Here is a 13,562-nt window from a genome sequence, read left to right as displayed (position 1 = left end):
GACCTTGGCTCAGGTCATGGTCTCGTGGTTCGTGAGTTTGAGCCCCGCATTCAGCTCTGTGCTGGCAGCTCTCGGAGCCCGGAGCCTGCTATGTATGGATTCTGTGTCTCCTCCTCTCTCTGCCCCTCTCTTGCTCTGTCTCTCAATAATAAATAAACATTAAAAACTGCTTTTTTATAGTGTAGTAAGCGTTAACAAAGGTACGTATAAATATATACAAGCACAGGGGAGAAAAGGACAGAGCAAAAGGGCTTAAAGACTTAAAAAAAGAAAAACAGAAAGAAAAGGTCAGGCAGAATTAGGATAATTCCCAATTCATTAAGGATAACTCCCCATTCCCCCCTTCTCCCTGCCCCCCTGGCAACCACCATTCTGTTGTCTGTGTCTCTCAACTTAACGACTCTAGGTACCTCATAAAAGTAGAATCATAAGACATTCATGGTTTTGTGCTCGGCTCATTTACTGAGCACCGTATCTTCAAGGTCCATCCATGTGGTGGTGTGTCAGAATCTCCTTTTTTGAGGCTGAATAATACTCCATTGTATATTTACACCACATTTTGTTTGCTCACTCACCTGTTGGTGGATGTTTGGGTTGTTTCCACCTTTTTGGCTACTGTGAATAATGCTGCTGTGAAGGTGGCTGTGCAAATACCTGCAGTCCCTCCTTCCGATTCTTTGCGATATATACTCAGAAGCGGAACTGACTAGGTCGTATGGTAATTCTATGTTTAACTTCTCTGAGGAGCCTCCATACTATTTCATCTCATTTTAAATTTTAAACATTTAATTAAGTAGTACAGGAGATAAGCAATTTAAACATCTAGGTTCTCCTTGTTGGGAGAAGGGAGGAATGACCTTCAAAGCTGGTGATTTAGAAAATGGTTTAGCTTTGTTTAACCTCCCTTACCAGATGTGCCTAAAGGTAAGCTGGAGGCTGGATGGACCTCTCAGCAGGGGGACTGTCAGGCCTTTGCATTTCTTGACCGACCAGCCCAGACCTTTCAAGAGTCTCTCTGCCCACCCTACCGCTGCAGAGAAGAGAGGTGGCCCCAGGTCAGTGCTGCGTGGCTTGATCCCACGGGAGAGCCTAGGGAAAGGAAAGTCAGCAAGGCTCCTTGTGCCAAAGGCAGGCTGGTTTCCGCAACTGGTGATACTGGCAGTAACATTTTCCAGGGAGCCAATCTAACTCAGAGACAGTCAAACCTCTGGAAGCACAGCCTGCGGGAGGAGCAGAGTGCTGAGGGTGTGGCTAAGGCCCCCGGAGGGGCTGGTCCGGCAGCTGGAGGCCATTAAAATGTGGCAAAGGCTCCCTTCTTTGTTCTCAGGATCAATTTAAAGTGCTACCAACCTCTTGAGCGGGGATTCAATTCCAGGAACAGGGACTCGGGCCTATGCACACAGAATCCTGACTCTCAGACCCGGGATGTCATTTTGAAAAAGGTATTTTTCGAAATAACAGACTTAAAAAAAAATCATTCACAGTTCCACCCCACCCCCATCCCCAGCAAATTCACTGTTTGCATTTTTCCATGCTGCCCTCCATAGCTAATGCAATTTTTATTGCTTTTTTTACTCAGTCAGCCATGCCTAGATTTCTCTTGTCTCCTCCCCTATCTCTGAAGGCAGTTCTACCCAAACTAGTGTCATTTGTCGGTTTTTGGGATCGGAGGGGGGAAGAGTGGCTCTTCCTTCTCTGTCTCTTGGCTCACACCTCCCAACACACACACACACACACACACACACACACACACACACACACACACACAGACACTCCTTCACTCCCACCCTCTAGGTGCCTTCCTTTCTATTGGTGATGTGTCTTCACTGACTAGCTGACTCACTCCAGTTTATTGCCCACCTTCTTTGGGAAAGGTACTTGTTAGGAACAGAAACGTGCGTTTTCAGCCTCATGCCCGTTCTGGTGGTGAGCCTGCCTGGAGTGTGTCATTGCAGAAGGATGTGCGAGTGCAGCTGACCTCCTGGAGCCCAGCCTGGGCATGCTGCCCTGTGCCAGATCGCCCCTCCCCTCTCCCTGCTCCCGTTCTCTGCTCCTGCTCTGGAGTTCTCTCTCTCTGCTAACAGCTCTCAGAACCTCCACTTACGTTAAGTGACTAAGGGAAGAGTTTTCTAAAGGATTTATGGTGTTTGTACACTGTCATAATGCATCCCATCTTTTACATTTCTCAAAGTCTTAAAACTATGACTTTGGTATTCCTAGCAGGCAGAGTGTGATTTAGGGATTGTGATTCTTTGCAGTCCCTCTAAACTAGCACCATTCACGTTCCTGCCATAACAGGACCCTGACGTGGGCCGTGGGCCATGGGGGCTCTTCCCCAGCCCCTTCTGTTTCCCACCTGCTGTGTCACTCACTCCCAGTTCATCCTTCCATTCTGATGTCCCTGATAATGCTCCCTGGCTGCTTGATCAACCTTGCCCCACATCTGGACCTTTTGTTTCTGGGGACCTAACTATTTCCTGAGTGCTCGCTTGCTTAGGTTTCCTGTTCAGCTATTTTGTATTACGACTTGGCTAGCTGCCATGACTTAGCAGAAAGCGTGCGGACTCTTTTTCTCAGAAATGTGCAGGCCGGGGAAGTCAGGACACAGGATTCGGATTAGGACTCTCCTCACACTGAATCTGGACTAACACTCACTGCCTTGGATCCCTGTCTTGCAAGGTAATTTTTTTCATTCATCGTTTTTCTTCTTTTTTAGTGAAAAGAACTTTGGTCTAAATTAAATTCAAGGACTTGAAAACCAATGTTGGAAGACTAAACAACTGTGTAACTTTGAAGGTAGAGAGGCCGTGATTGGATCTTGGCTGGGCCATAGACTAAACATTGTACGCTTAAAAAATGTGCTGGTCTCTTAGCCTCAAGTTCTACATATATAAAATGGGGTTAATACTAACCACCTCCTGGGGGTGCCTGGATGGCTCAGTCGGTTAAGCGTCCGACTTAGGGTCAGGTCATGAGTTCGAGTTCGTCTCACAGTCCGTGAGTTCGAGCCCCGCATCAGGCTCTGTACTGACACCTCACAGCCTGGAGCCTGCTTTGGACTCTGTGTCTCCGTCTCTTTCTGCCCCTTTCCAGCTTGCATGCTCTCTCTCTCTCTCAAAAATAAATAAAAATGAAAAAAAAATACTAACTCCCTCCTAGGTTTGCTATGGCATTAAGTGCAATATTGTATATAAAACTCTTAACACCCTACCTAGGTAGCACACAGTACACTACAACTGTACTTTTAAAATTGCCCACTGGCCATTACTGAGCAGTTACCATTTTATTAGTACATTAATTTGTATTAATTAGGGCACTTTAAGTGACAAATAACAAAAATCCCAACCCAACTGGCATAAAAATTAAGAAAAACATTTTTTTCACGTAGAGGTAAGTCTCCAAAGTGGGGGGGGGGGGGGGGCTCCAGGTTAAAATGATCAGTGGATCAACAATGTCTCCAAGGACCCAGGTGATTTCCATCTTTGTTTCCTGCCGTTCTTGTCGTGTTGGCTCTGTCTGTAGGGCAGCTCTCTTCGTGTCTATAGATTGGCTTACACACAGCCAACATCACAACCAGGAACGACAGCTTCCAAGAAAGAGATCATATGTGTGTGTGAATTTTTGTTTTGTTTTGTTTAAAAAAAAGAGAAGTTTCCATTTCTGGCCATGAAACTGTAGCTGATATTGGAATTGCCTTTTTGCCATAAAGAATGACAAAACTGGACAAAATATATTGAAAAGTTGTTTCCCACCATTGTATGCAGGCAGGGCAGGATGATTCTCCAGAGAAGGGGGAAAATTAGATGAGCCCTACAATTGCCCTGGCTTTCTTCCTGGAGATATTTCTGGATCCCGGAGCAGGAAGGGGACCACACAGAGCATGGCAACCTCTTTATGTTTGGGAGACAGAGATCAGTTGAAGATGGAGTTTGGAATGGGGGTCAGAGTCCTGGAGAGATGACAAAAAGACCCCCTAGGAATCTGCTTAAGGGGAAACTCTGAATCTTTGGATGAAACCTAAATTCAGAGGAAAACTGCACAAGGCTGGGCAATAAAACAAAATTCCATATTCACGCAGGAATGACAGCTGTTTGTATTCTAGCCAGCTAGAGTGGAGAGTCTTTTCTGGAGACCTGGGCATTCACTGGGGACTCCAGATGGGTCATGCCTTAGTAGTAAGGCTAAACGAACCCTAGATTAAAGGCAACTTGCTTAACAAAGGTTAAAAAGTACTCAAAAGAATCAAGTTTTGTTTTTGTTTTTGTTTTTGTCTCATGCAATATTTAGGATATACTTGTACTAAAAATATCACTCATTGTCTGAGGTTCAAGGTTAACTGGGCATTCTGTGTTTTTAGTTGCTAAATCTGGCAACTAAATGTACTGTAGTTATGGAGATGTTAACATCAAGGGAAGCTTGGGTGAAGGAGACACAGGAATTCTGTGCTACCTTTGCAACTCTTTTGTAAATCTAACATTACTTCAAAATAAAAGGGCAAAAAATTATGTTTATACAAGATTTTTAATGATATGAGAAAATATTTTTTATAGGAAAACAGAACTGTGTGTTCATCGTGATAATACCTATGTATTTTTAAAAAACAAAATGTATTCTTACGGGGTAAAAAACATTGAAAAGAAATATATAAATATTAACAGTGGTTATTGCTGGATAATTATATTTTGGACTGCTTTATTTTATTTTTTATATTTTTCAGATTTCCAAGTCTTGTATAAAAAACAAACATTACTTGTTTAAAAATTTTTTCCTTAATTTTTTATTTGAAAGAGAGAGAGAGAGCATGCAAGTTGGGGAGAGGGGCAGAGGCGGGGAGAGGGGCAGAGGGAGGGAGAGAGAGAATCCTATGCTCAGCATGGAGTCTGACAAAGGGCTTGATCCCATGACCCTGGGATCATGGTCTGAGCCTAAATCAAGAGTCAGACGCTCAGCCAACTGAGCCACCCAGGCACCTCTAAATATTACTTCTAATAACAAAAACATCTTAAGTAGTTAAAAAGAACCAAGCTGATCTGCAGGTAACCTAATTGCCTCTGCATGAGAAGCCTTTAAAAGACAGCAAAATCCAGATACTTAACATAACCTTCACAAAGCCTAGCATCCAATAGTTACTGAACATGCAAAGAAGCAGAAAAATGTGTCTTAACCAGAAAAAAAAAAAAATCAGACTTAAGGTGACAGTCATGGTGGAATTTTCAAAAAAGGAATTTAAATGGTTATTATAAACATATCCAAGAATTCAAGACAAAACTGAAAATAATAAAGATATAGATAAACTACAAAAATAATGAAATAGAATGTCCAGAACTGAAAATGCAATATCTGAGATAAAAAACATTTACTGGATGGGCTTCCCAGAATAATCAACACTGAAGAAAAGATCAATGACCTTGAAGACGTAGCAATAAAAGCTATCAACACTGAAGCACAGACTGAAAAAAAGTTCTTTTTTTAAATAATGGGCAGAGCCACAGTGACCTATGGAATAATACCAAGTGACTAATAAACATATGATTGGAGTTTAGGAAGAGAAAAAAAGCACAATGAGGGCCAAAAATATATTTGAAGAAATAGTAGCCAACATTTTTCAAAATTCGCTAAAAACTATACAAACACAGGTCTTAAAATTTTCATAAGCTTCCTGACAGGATAAACACAAAGAAAATCACAGCAGAACACATCATAATAAAATTGCTGAAAACCAGTGATAAAGAGGAAATCTTAAAAGTAACCAGAGAAAGAGATACATTGTAAACAGCAAACAAAGATAAGAGTAATGGCTGACTACTTGTCAAAAACCCTGCAAGCCAGAGACAACGAAATGACATCTTTAAAGTTCTGAAAGAAAAAGAAAACTTACAACCTAGAATTCCATATCCAGGGGAAATAATATCCTTCAAAAATGAAGACGAAACAAAGACATTTTTAGGCAAACAAAAGCTGAGAGAATTTATCACCAGCAGACATATATTATAAGACATGTGAAGAAATTTTTTGAAGTGGCGGGAAAACAACACCAGATGTAAATTGGGAACCCCACAAAGAAACGAAAAGCTCTGGAAATGTAAGCATGTGTACTAATATGAGACATTTTTTCTTATTTAAAAAAATTTTAAAGTAATTGTCTAAAGCAAAAGTAACAATGATGTAGTCTGAGATTTATAACATATGTAGAACAAAATTAATGGAAAAGAAATAGTACAAAGGAGGAGAAGGGGGAATGGTCGTAGAGTGTTGTAAGATTTTTATATTTACATGAGGTAGATCATGACAAGTTGAAGATATATACTGTAAACTCAAAAACCACTTTAAAAAGAGTAGCAGAGAGATACAGCTAAAAGCCAAAATAAGAAATAAAATGGAATACTAAAAACAAAATAAAACTCAATCCAAATAAAGGCAGAAAAAGAACAGATGAGACAAATAGAAAACAAATAGCAAGTTCATAGACTTAAACTCAATTACGTTGAAATTGCATTAAATGTAAATGTTGCAGACATCCTGATTATGAGGCAGAGATTGTCAGAATGGATAAGAAAGCAAAACCCAACTGTATACGATCTACTACAATTGTACTTTAAATATAAAGCCACCAACAGGTAAAGGTAAAAGGATGAAAAAAGACAGACCATGAAAACATGATGGTGGAAAAAACAGATGTATAACATATATTGGATAAAGAACTTGTATTCAAAATATATAATGAACTCTTATAACTCATTAATAAGAAGACAAACATCCCAATTAAAAATGGGCAAAATATTTGAATAGACATTTTATCACAGAAGATATACAGATGGTGAAATAAGCACATGAAAAGATACTCCACATAATTACTCACCAAGGAAATGCAAATTAAAAGCACAATGAAGGGTGCTTAGGTCCTCAGGAGTTGAGTGTCTGACTCTTGATTTCAGCTCAGGTCATGATCTCACAGTTTGTGGGATCAAGCCCCGCTCTTAGAGCCTGCTTGGGATTTTCCCTCTCTCTCTCTGACCCTCCCCCACTTACGTGTGCGTGTGTGTCTGAGTGTGCGTGCATGCACGCTCTCTCCCTCTCAAAATAAATAAATAAACTTAAAAAAGAAACCGCAGGGCACCTGGGTAGCTCAGTCACTTAAGCATCCTACTTTGGCTCGGGTCATGATCTCGTAGTTCATGAGTTCAAGCCCTGCATTGGGTTCTGCACTGTCACTACAGAGCCTGCTTGGGATATTCTCTCTCTCTCTCTCTCTCTCTGTCTCTCTCTCTCCCTCTGCCTCTGTCCTGCTTGTGCACACTCTCTCCCTCTCTCTATCAAATTAAATAAGTAAACTTAAAAAAAAACACAATGAGATTCTACTACAGACCCACTGGGATAGCTTAAAATTAAACACAGCTGACAATACCAAGTGTGGACAAGGATGCAGAGCAATGGAAACTCTCACATGTTTTGGGTAGAAATGCCAAATGATAAATCCCAAAATGTTATTTTGGAAACAGTTGGGTGATGTCTTATATAAATTTAAACTTAAAACTTAACACATGATCCAATAACACCATTTCCAGGTATTTTCCGAAGAGACACGAAAACATACGTCCAAGCAAACACTCTCCTGCACGTGCTTATAGTGCCTTTAATCATAAGAAACAAAGACTGGAAAGAGCCCAGATATGCATCAGTGGGTCAATGGAGAAGCAAATTGTGCTATATCTGTACAACGGAATAGTCCTCAGCAATCATAGGGTATGAACTACTGATCCATGCAGCGACATTGATGACTCTCCAAAGCATTATGCTAGGCGAAAGAAGCCAGACATATAAGACTATTGAATCTGTAGGATTCAATTTATGTAAAATTGTAGAAGGGTAAGACTGTAGTGATAGAAGACAGATTGGAGGATGCCAGAGCCCAAGTGTGAAGAGGGGAGACTGACTACAAAGGGGCATGGGGATGTTTAGTGGGAGACGGCAGTATTCTTCTTTGCAACTGTCGTGATGGTTACAGGACTTTATAGAAACTCCTCAAACTGTATATTTAAATTGGTGAATTTTGTTGTATATAAATTATACCTCAATAAAGCTTACAAATAAAATAAAAGGAAATAAAAGGAAAACAGAGACAAGAGAAAGCAGTAATCGTAAGTGACATTGATATAAGAAAAGGACCTTTGCAAGGCTTCCCTCACATCTCGTTGGCCAGTTTCCTCACCCGGTCATGTTTAAACCAATCCCTGACAAGGGTATTAAACTTATACGCCTTCAAGAGTAGGGGGTGCCTGGGTGGCTCCATCGGTTGAGCGTCAAACCCTTGATTTCAGCTCAGGTCATGATCTCATGAGTTCATGAGTTCGAGCCCCACATTGGGCTCCACACTGAGCACGGAGCCTGCTTGAGGCCTCTGCTTCCAACTAGCAGATGGGAAGAAAGTATGAGAAAGCCACGTAACTACTTTTTAACCTGCTCCCCTAGGTGTAAGTTCTGTCATTTCATCTAGGCGGAGAGGGAGCTGGGAACGTGGTCCCCGGCAGCTGGACCGATTTCCGGTGACGGTCCCACACTGCGGAACGGGGCACACATTTCGGTAGGCAGCCACGGTGCTCGTGGGGACACCCACTGCTGAGTGGCGCACCAGCAGCTTCTACCTCATAAATATGTCATGAGCCCTTTCTCAGTTCCCAAAATAATGCTTGGCCATAAATATCACTATCGTCCCCGTTTTACAGACACGGAAACTGAGCCCCAGACAGGTTAAATGACTCGTGCCAGGTCAGAGAACTTTTGTAAGAGGCACAGCCTGAATGGGTGACTCCGGTTCAGGTCTCTTGGCTTCATTCTGCATCGCCTGCAGAAAAACATCACCACTTTATCACTTGGCTTTCGGGGCTTCCGGCTCAGGGGAGTGTCAGAAGGAAAACTGTGGAGAATGGACCACACAGGGGAGAAGCAGGTGTCTGCTTTACATTCATCAAGTTGTTTGTTTGTATGTTTTTTGTTTTTGTTCTTTTGTCACGGTATGATGGACTGTGAAAATGCTAAACTGGCCCCTCTTTCCTAAAGTAATGTTGGCCCGTGTCTGGGCAAATAAGAAAAGTTTAGTGGGAGTATGTCTGCTCAAGCAAGTCCTAACTCTCTCATTTGGCAGGCCAACTAGCTCCCATGACTCACAATCTCCCCCGTCCACTCAAGTTAAAGTGTTTCACTGCTGGGTTTTTTTTGTTTTTTTTGTTTTTTTTACATTGGCATGCAATGAGGAGTGGTAAACTTTTATTTCTCTGGGCTCTCATCATAATCTTTGACCATCCCTGGCATTCTGAATCTCACACACGTGCCCAAGACTGCAGCAGAAGGTTTTCTAGAGGTAGGAGGGAGCATAGGTGAAGGGGAGGGCTGGCCGAGGTTTTTTTTTTTTCTTTCAATTTATTAAGATAGTTGTGCCATCCAAATCTCGTTGTTGTTGTTTTTTTTTTTTTTTTAAATGAAAATGCCTCTCCCTATAGCTGCCACAGTCGGATGAATGGGTTGGAGGAAGAGAATGCTAAGTAAGTTCATTCTGATTCAAAGTCCTTGGTACATTACTTGAAAATGTGTTTACAGAGGGCGAATTTCTTCTCCTAGAAGAGAGAGCCCCATTCAAGCCATTCACCTCTTTAATCAGAGCTCAGGAACTTTCCAAGTTAATTTATTTTGAGCAATTTCCTGCTGGAAATCCAGCACAGAATGGTCATACCCTCCATTTCAAGTGCTAATAATTTACATTGTAACTCCGGCTGGCTCCCCTGTCTGCATTTGGCATACTTTGTGGAATCATTTTAATATTCCATAATCACTTTAATATACTGTGTAATCTCAGACAACTTACTTAGGCTCTCTGGGCCTCCGATGCCTCATCTGTAACGTGAGAGGGTTGGACTAGATAAGTGGCTTTGGATATTTTTTTCCCCCAAATAAAATTTTACGTGGCACTCCCCTGGATGAAGGAGATAAAGCTACATTCGTTGGAGCTGACACATTTATTGAGCAGACCTACTCTGTGTCAGGCACTGTGCTGGCTGCTGGGGTACGAAGCTGAGTAGAAATCAGCCTCTGCTGTCATTAGTGTAACGATATGTCGTGTAACTATAAGACGTGCCTTCAGTAAAGAGCTGGAGATACTCACAGGGTACTGTGGGAGGGGGACACCAGCCTGGAGATAGGAGTGATGAGTAAGCTCCAGCAGATGCCCCAAGTCACAACCCTCGGCCCCTCCTGGGGTTTCCATAAAGCGGTGGGGGACAGTTCAGTGTGTGCCATCAGTGGCCCACCTCAAGCACACCTGTGTCCCTCCTGCCTGCTAGGCCAGGACAGGTGCAGACCAGAGAGAGGCATGAAGGAGTTAACGTCCCCGCGGGCCAATTCCAACTGTTGGAGCTGGAAAATCAGAGGGTAATGCCTGACCCTTCTGTTTCCACTGGGGGCAAGGGCGACGGTTCAGAGGCACAGAAGTGTGAACAGTGTTTCAGAGGCTGGGTATGGTGGCAGCAAATGTTCAAAAATGAGAAGCAGCAGAGTGCAGGGGACACTGAACAGTTCAGGGCCGGCTGGACCAGCGCACTGGAGCTGTTAACTACATAGAACCCAAGGTCCATTACCATCCTTCCGCCCGGAACGTTCTCAGACCACCCCAACCCTCCACCCGTTGTGTGCTTGGAGAAAGCGAGTTGATTCTAACATTTGCTAGCCAGTGCTGCGGACACACGAACAGTGCGCTGAGCTAGGGTTAGGGGAGGACAGGCAGTTGTCTGTCTGCTGCTCTCAGAAAGGATTTCCTTTCTCAGGAGCTCCAGGGGCTCTGATGGGATGTCATGCCTCTCTCACACAGGCCCCGAGTTCAAGGGCAGCTGCCTGGGCTTAATCACATTCCAGACTTTCCCTGCAAGCAGAGTTCATTGTGATTATTACCTCATTGTATTTAATCTGCAAATGAGGAGTTAGAATTTAAAATGTCTCTTGAAGGGCAGGAGGTGTGGAACAGAGTATCACCGTGGCAGGGAGGACGGGAAGCGGGTTCCTACGTGGTGCAAGCGCAGGAATGTAAAAGAAAGGAAAATGAAGAAAGTCAAATGAGGGCAAGGGAAAAGAACAGGGGCGAGTGAGGCTATGCAAAATTTGTGCTTTTTGTCTTAGGCATCTGTTGGGGGCCGGGGAGGTGCGGATTTCACCATAACCTGTCTAGTCACTAGCATGAAAAGAGAAATACCACCAGTTATAACATTTACGGAGCCCGCGAGGTAAAAAGAAAGCAGTCACTAAGGAAAAGCGCAATCGTTTGTAGTGCTGAGAACAGAGTAACCTTTTTCCGTGATCTCCTAAGCAGAGAGGCTGCTGCCTGATGTAATGACCTGTCCTTCCAGGAAAAGACAATGACAAAGTGCGTCGGACTGTTTGTTAGGTCATCCCTCATTATAAACTGATGGCATCAGGACAATCTGGAATTCAGTGAAAGCAACGTCATGGGGGTGCCCATATGAGATAGCTAGGTATGAGCTCACTGTCTGCTTAACTCATAATTCAGGGGTAGACCGTAGGGTATTTAGAAGAATGTACAGACTGCATTTACTTCAGGTAATCTTCCATAAATGTTGTTTCTCTCAGGTGGGCTTTTGAAAATGCTGCGGAGCGGTGAGTTTGCAATCATCATCTGGATGGTGGCTGTTCTGGGTGGCTGGTTAAGCACAGAGGCACTTGCCCGGCCCGTCAAGCAGCTGACATCCTGTCGTGACGATGCAGGGGCCATGCGAGGCCAGCCCACCGAGGCTCAGAAGCGGGGCCTCCTGTGTTTTCATGGGCAAGATGCCCAAGATTCTCCTCAGAAGGTAACTTTGCATTCTTCCTAACTCAGAGGCAAATGGATGATCAAGACCCCCACAGCTTTATGTCACAGAGCATGGATGCAATTTCAGGCCAGAAAAAAAAAAAAGAAAGAAACACATTAAAATGGGTGCTACAAACCGGCCTCTGCTACAGGGGACAAAAGTCATTCAGTAAAGTACCACGAAGTGGCTGGCTGGCAAAATGCCACTCCCCATGCACCTTCCAAGGTAGACAAAATTGCAAAATGTACCCCTCTGCTAAATGACTTGCTGAGGGGGGTTTATGAGCTACGGAGTGGATAAAAATGGGGAGATGTCCACCCAAACCGACAGCTGGGTTTTAGAATAACTTAGCTATGGGTCCTCTTCAGTAGAGAGTAGGTAGGTAGGTAGCAGGGGTAGCAATCCCAGCTTTCCACGAGAAAGCTGTGGCTGGTGCATGAATTCACCCTGTTCTCTAAGCTCCAGGGCAGACAGCCAGCCCCACCCAAAGGGGTGGAAGTTCCAGAAAAGGGAAGAGCAGCATGGACAAAGATTTCACTTTGGAAGAGGGACTAGACAAGAGAGTTGGCTGGCCTTAGATAAATCACAGGATCTTGAGGTTGGAAAGGATTGCCTCTGAGGTCAGCTTCTCTGTCCCATCCCCCCCCACCACGCAATAATCCCCCCACAGCCTCCCTTACAGGTAGGCATTTAATGTCTGCCTGAAGGCTTTATAGAGAGAGCAGGATACTGACACATAATGCAGCTCCCCTCATCATTGAGCTCACTCTGGTTGTGACAAACTAGGCCGATTCTGTCTCTTGGCAATTTTTACCCAGTGACTCAACATAACACCCCGAAGCAAGTCTATTCCTCCTTTGAAATGCAAAACTTCAAAATAATCAGAAGATAACTACTGAGAGCTCCCTGTTGTCCTTCTCCAAGTCTTTTGGAAGAACCTATTTCCATATAAGGTAACTCCTCTCTGGACAAGGGTTGCCAGACTCAGCAAATAAAAATACAGGATGCCTAGTTGACTTCAAGTTCTGGATAAACAAGGAATACTTTTCCCAGTATGAGTGTGCTGCATGTGATATTTGGGACATACTTACCCTAAAGAAGTATTCCGTGTTTATCTGGAATTCAGTTTAACTGGGCATCCTGTAGTTGAGGTCGCATCCCTACTCTGAGTGAATTTTAGGTTGCAAATATTTTTACAATGTCGTGCCAAGAACTGGAGACCATATTCCAGTTAAGCCCTGAAGCAGAGCTCAAGTGGGGTGAAAAAGGCTGGTGGGAGGTAATGGCAAGGGGAAGGAAGGCGGACATTCAATGAGGGGTAGATCTGGTCATCTAAGAACATTTTCTCCACTATCTCCCATTCCAGCCTGAGGCCTGAGGTCACAGAGCTCAGCTCTCCGCAGGACCATGCTTAACCCAGTCCAAACAGATGAAGCCCTTACTGTCTTTAAGTTTGTCACTTGGGCATTTCGTAACATCCTCCACAGGCTCACCGGCTTTGAATGACTGTCACTCATCAGGAAACGAAGGCTTCCCCTCCCCACTCTTCCTTTCTAACTTTTAATTCCATCCTCTAATTTGATGATTAAATCTTACATTTCTTTTTGATTGGTAACCCCCTCCGTACCTTCAATGGGGGGAAAAGACACCTGCAAAGAAAACAAGGACTATGTTAACGAGAATGATTACTGGAATGGAAAGGTTGGACAC

This window comes from Neofelis nebulosa, chromosome 2 (assembly GCF_028018385.1).
Source record: "Neofelis nebulosa isolate mNeoNeb1 chromosome 2, mNeoNeb1.pri, whole genome shotgun sequence".
In the NCBI taxonomy this organism is placed as follows: domain Eukaryota; kingdom Metazoa; phylum Chordata; class Mammalia; order Carnivora; family Felidae; genus Neofelis; species Neofelis nebulosa.
The sequence above is the reverse complement of the archived record's forward strand: the minus strand, read 5'-3'. Positions refer to the sequence as shown.